This window comes from Podarcis filfolensis, assembly GCF_964270895.1.
Source record: "Podarcis filfolensis genome assembly, chromosome: 16".
Taxonomy (NCBI): Eukaryota; Metazoa; Chordata; class Lepidosauria; order Squamata; family Lacertidae; genus Podarcis; species Podarcis filfolensis.
In genome coordinates, this window is record NC_139620.1 from 16,098,246 (window position 1) to 16,104,329 (window position 6,084).

The following is a 6,084-nucleotide window of genomic DNA, read 5'->3' on the forward strand; positions in this document are numbered from 1 at the left end:
TGGCACAAAGCGGCCAGCTGAGCCAGGGGGTGCCGCGTCCAGCCTCTGCCTCTTCCTCACTGGAGCCGCCCTCCAGCCGCTGCCCGCCTCCTCCAGCCCCGCCAGCAGCACCGTCCTCCCTAAAAAACTCTGGGAAACGGGGGGGGGGGCTGAAAGGAGCTTTGCACCACGGCGCCGGATATGCTTAAGATGGCCCTGCATCTGGGCAGCCCAAGGCCTCCATGCACACTGCCCAGGCTTGTGCAGGGAGGTTAGGTAAAGGTAAAGGGACCCCTGACCACTAGGTCTAGCCGTGGCTGACTCTGGGGTTTCGGTGCTCATCTCGCTTTACTTGCCAAGGGAGCTGGCGTACAGCTTCCGGGTCATGTGGCCAGCATGACTAAGCCGCTTCTGGTGAACCAGAGCAGCACACAGAAATGCCATTTACCTTCCCGCTGGAGCGATACCTATTTATCTACTCGCACTGGTGAGCTTTCAAACTGCTAGGTTGGCAGGAGCAGGGACCGAGCAACGGGAGCTCACCCCGTTGCAGGGATTCGAACCACCGACCTTCTGATTGGCAAGTCCTAGGCTCTGTGGTTTAACCCACAGTGCCACCCGCGTCCCGTGCAGGGAGGTTACTTTAGTCCTTACACACTGGCTTGACTTCACCCCAGGAGGCACACTCCATTGCCTCTTGAGACCAAGAGATGCCAGCGACAACAACAAGGATAGTTTGCCAGCCACGTGTGCTTTTTCTACATCCTTAAATCACGGCACCATCAGGCTCTCTGGGATAAAAACACACTTGTTTCTGTTGCCCTGGCCATTAGAACACATTTGTTTGGGAATAACCAGCCCCATTTTGTTGTAGAAAAGGTTAATAGGTATTTTGGAAAGTCAAAATGATGACATGAGCCTCTGTAACCACGCATATGCCTGGCTGGTTGCCCCTTGTTTATTTATTTGTTGTTATTAGTGTTGCAGAGGGTCAGTCTAGATGGTTCCTAGGGGTTCCTTCCAAACCTGCAACCATAGGAGCCAACCCCTAGGGGCCGAGGTCCCTTCGGGGGCCCCAATAAAATATTTGAAACCCCCCTACCATCAGTTAATGAGCTTTGCCATTCCAATTGTGTGTGTGCAGCATCTTATTATTGATTGTGTGGGGCAGAGCTTACCTGCCCCCGTCCCATATTTTATTAAAGTTGGCACCCCTGCCTGCAATCCTGTATCCAGTTTGGTTTAGGTGCTAGAAGAAGAGACAGGTCAGACAAGTTATTTTGTTAAGGCAATGGCCTTAAGCCAAGCAGTTAAGTATGTCCATTTGCAAGTCCAGCGAGGCTGCCATAGAGACAAATGGGTGAAACTTTTGGATGCTTGGGCATCATAGGATGGAGAACAACAGACCAAGCGGAACTGAACTGGGTGTGTTTGGCTGATGTTAGAAGCAGTAGTGGGGGCCTGAGGGCCACATTTAGCATCCCGGTGCTCTCTATCTGGCTCCCAGGACTCTCTCCAGGCCACACATGCCTAATCATTGAGCAGCTGGTTGTTACAGAATACAAGAAACAGCAGCAGGAACATGTAGCCACCAGGGGGCACTGCTGTATTTCAGATACACCCGCACGCACACACACCGGGGCCGATCATTTCTCTCCATGAAGACTAGTTTGTTTGTTTTCCCTGTTGGTTAACAATATCACAAAATAATACAAATACAGAACTTGGTATGAGCTCTCTGAGCTGCTGATTTGGAATCTACTGTTCATGGCAAGACTGAGTGTAACTAAGAATTGTTATAAGGTATGGTAATAAGGTACCATAATTGGCACTTGCTGAGAAGCTCACCAATAAACTTAGAATGGCACAAGTTATAAAACGAAAGAAATCCTTTGCAGCAGTGAGCTATCTTCATTATGCCTATAGTGAAGAGCAACTATAAAGTTGATTTATTATTTGAGTTATCCTTTCCAGACCTCTGGAATCTAGTTGTGCAAATCTACCTTTCTGGTATGTGCTGGAGTCTGGAGGCCTCCTAGATTTTTCATCCAATACTGAATACTCTGTTGTTTTATTTTATATTATATATATATATTCAAATTATCTGCAGAGCAAATGTAGGTCCTTTCATACCTCCTCCGCGCCACTGAAAAAAGAAAAACTCAGTACACCACTCCAGACAAAATTATGCTCTGAGATTCTTAGTACATCTGTGCACCCAGCCCTGGGTACATGGGACGTTGCTGGTGGAAAGCCACTGTCTACACAGAGAAAGCAGGTTTGAAGTGATTGTACTAGGTGTCCATGGTTACAGCAAGATTCTTTTCCTGTGGCACTTTACTGATACGCCGAAAAAGCATCTTGATATGGCCAAAGATACCATCATATCAAGATTGCTGCAAGGGGAGGGTATTGACACTGTGTGCTGCTCCTCAGTGTAGACGTCTGCATTCAGTAACGCAAGGTGGGGAGATGCTGCAAATTCTTCTAATGCTTTCTTGATTGCATTTAAATCCCAGCATTTTCTTCGTGGAGCTCAAATACATGGTACATGGTCCTCTCCCTCCTCATTCAATCCCTATAACCAGGGCCGTCTTACCCATAGGAGCCAGGGGTGCAGAGCACCTGGGCGCTGGGCTCTCAAGGGCGCCAGGCCAAGAGTCCGGGGCCCGAGAGTTGAGTCCGGGGAAGAGCCCACCCATCAGTCGGAGCGCCGCAGTGGGCTCTTCTGCTGTGGGCGGCTCTGCGCCACGAGCTCTGCCCTCCTGCGCGTCTGGGACTGAGCAACTTGGGGGGGGGGCGTGCCAGGCAGATCTTTGCACCCCAGCGCCGCATATGCTTAAGAAAACCCTGCCTACAACAACCCTGTGAGGCAGGTTAGGCTGAGAGGCAGTGACTGGCCTTCAAGGTCACCCAGCAAACTTATTGGCGGAGTGTGGATTTGAACCCTGGTCTCCCAGGTCCTAGTCCGACACCCTAACCACTACTCCACACTGGCTCTCCAGAAGAGAAATGAAAAGGGGGCAGCTACTAGCCACAATGGCTGTGCTCTGCCTCCACAATACCAGCTTCTGGAAACCACAGGAGCAGAGGGTGCCCTTGTACTTGACTTGTGAGTGCCTCTGTGAGAAAAAGGTGCTCTATTAGATGATCCATTGGCCTGACCCACCAGGCTCTTCTTATGGTCTAAAGCGGTACATTTCCCAATTCCAGAATTCATTCCATAAATTCTTCTAGTTAGACCGGAATCCAGGAGGAGCAAAACACACCAAAGGAATGGAATGGGGGGGAGGAGAGAAATTCTATCACCCATATGCATTTTCCAAGCCTTATTTCTGAGATCTTTTTAAACTTAAGAAGTTGGAGTGGATGGAACCTGGGATTTTCTGCATACCAACGGGGTGCTCCAACACTAATTAACCTACTCTAATTAAATGCACCAGCAGTGTTGATGCCTCCTTTATAATGCGCCTAAATCTCTTATCCTTATACCCTAAAACAGGAAAATGGGAAAGCTTAAAAAATAGATTCAGATATTTACTTGATGTACTTTCCTAAGTATATCACTTAAACAGAGGCATTTATTATGGACCTGCCCCATAACAAACTTGAATTTGACTTGCTGTAACAAAATGTTATTTTCCTTTTTATATAGTTTATACTATAATGTATCTTATTCTCTTCTATGTTAAAAAACAACAGCATTATTATTATTTTTAAATATGCTTGTAAGGAGCCAGAGGTTCAGTCTCCTGGCCCTGTACTGGAAAACAGGAATCCACAGGAAATATTTGCCTTGCCTCAACCTTTTTTCAAAAGCCACTTCCCACCCAGAGACACTGTGTTTTAAAATATCACTTTTCAAATATATTCCTCCACATGGGGGGGGGGTGTCTTTGCCCATGTTCACAAGTCCTTTGCTTTTGAAACAAAACCTTTGCCTGTGCATCACTCTGCACGTGCTCAGAGGCAGGCATGCTCAGAAAAGTATGAAAGTGGCAGGCTTAGGCGGAAAGCTGGTGCGATTTCTCCTCATTTCCTCTGAGGCAGCAGAAGACAGGATAGTCCTTGCTCTCAACTTCCCTGCTTAACAGTGCCAGCCTGCCTCTTGCTTAGCTCTCCACCCACGGCCATTTCTCCTTCTGTGCCGTCAGCTACCGACCAGCTTGGCTTCACAACACTCCTGTGCGCATTTCCCCTCCAAAGCGCCCTGCTTGTTCCGAACAGCTGCTTAAAATGTCACTGTCTGTCCTCCTGCCTTTATTGACACAGTCTGCCTGAGCTTTGCAACCGTGATCTTCCGCTGCTCCCTGGCTTGTGGATCTGGACCAAGAGGAACCAGGTGGAGTTTTTTTTTTTGCAGAATGGATCCAGATCAAGTGGGCAGTTTCACCCACTAGCCAGGGACATTACTACAGATTCACCCTTCTAGAGGCTTCTTAATTGGAGAAAAAGCATTTGGGTCTTAATCCTGGAATGATCAGTGTCTCTTTGAGCATGTTCAGAGTGCTTTCTGCTCATTGGGTAAACTGCAACAATCCTGTTGTGCTGTGGGAGGGGCTCTTGGGACAGAGGGATATTGCTGGCCGTTGACTTGAGAGCTCTGGCATCCATCATTTTATAACGAAGAAGTAGTGAAATTAATTTCCCAGGAATGCCAGAATGCAGGAACGAAGGAATCACAGCTAGGTGGGGTAGGATTCAGCCTCCCAATGATTTTGACCTGAACAGGAGCTAAGAGGAAGGATGAAGCAACACTTTGTGTCTCTTCCATCTCTATTGACCCTTTGACCCTACATTGGAAGGATAATTAGGGTTTTACGTTTGTGACCTCACCCTTTAAGCGGAATGGCCAGGATATGTTCTTCAGAGGTGTGTATTTTGGACTTACAGGTCTTGTTTTATTGCTCATTTAAAATGTTTCCTGTTACAGTGGTACCTCGGGTTACATACGCTTCAGGTTACAGACTTTGCTAACCCAGAAATATTGCTTCAGGTTAAGAACTTTGCTTCAGGATGAGAACAGAAATCGTGCTCAGGCGGCGCGGCAGCAGCAGGAGGTCCCATTAGCTAAAGTGGTGCTTCAGGTTAAGAACAGTTTCAGGTTAAGTACGGACCTCCAGAACGAATGAAATACTTAACCCGAGGTACCACTGTACTTTTATCTTTCAAGACTGTTCAGTGGGAAAAAGTGACAAATAAATATGAATATAATATTGATATCAATATTAATATTAGAAAGAAAGAAATGATAAAAGTACAAGCTGGCTATTGAATATTTTTGACTATCCTAGCTCCTGAGTCGGTATTTTTACTCCTTGTTGTCTGAGATGCTAGAATGAGGGTGGCAGAGAGGCGGTTTAAATATGTTATGAACTTGCAGAACTCTAGACAGCATATACTGAATTTGCTTGGGACTGACACTGAGGCTGCACAAATCTAAAGCAAACATAAACCCTTAGACTCCAGCACTGTCTCTCCTCCAGGTGAAAAGAGGCCCTATAAGAGAATATGAAAAACTCTGAGCTGCATTTAAGGCAAGAGGCGTGGAGCACATTGTTGGCTATTTACAAACACGGGCACACAAATAAGCAAACAAACGCAGTAGTTCTTTTGTTCAGTATTATGTGTACATTATTTTATATCTATCTATCTCTATTGGTCCATACAGGACTTTATAGCACAGAAAAGCTTTAACGGTTGGCATTCACCACCCAACAAGTTGTGCGTTTGGCCACAGGGGGCGACATTGTGCTTGTACCACGATTGGAAGAGAAAGACGAGTGCAAAGGCAATTGAACAAAATTCAGGGGGGAAACCTGTGATTTGCTATTAAGGAAACAACGTCGGTTTAGAGCATGGAGGGCTGCCTATCAGACAGAGGGCATTATTGGGACTGGGAGAAGAAAGCATGTGGGGCGACGGAGGGGAAGGGGTGGATTCACAGCAGGAAATATACCCTGGATACCGACGCCCTTCTCCAAAGCTCAGAATACTGAAATTCAAAAAACTTGGTGGCTGGAATTGACGGTAGGCAGGAAAGTGGGTGGTCCATCTTCCCTCACTGGCAGCACAGCTGTCGCTATTGGCTGAGCTTCTCTGCTG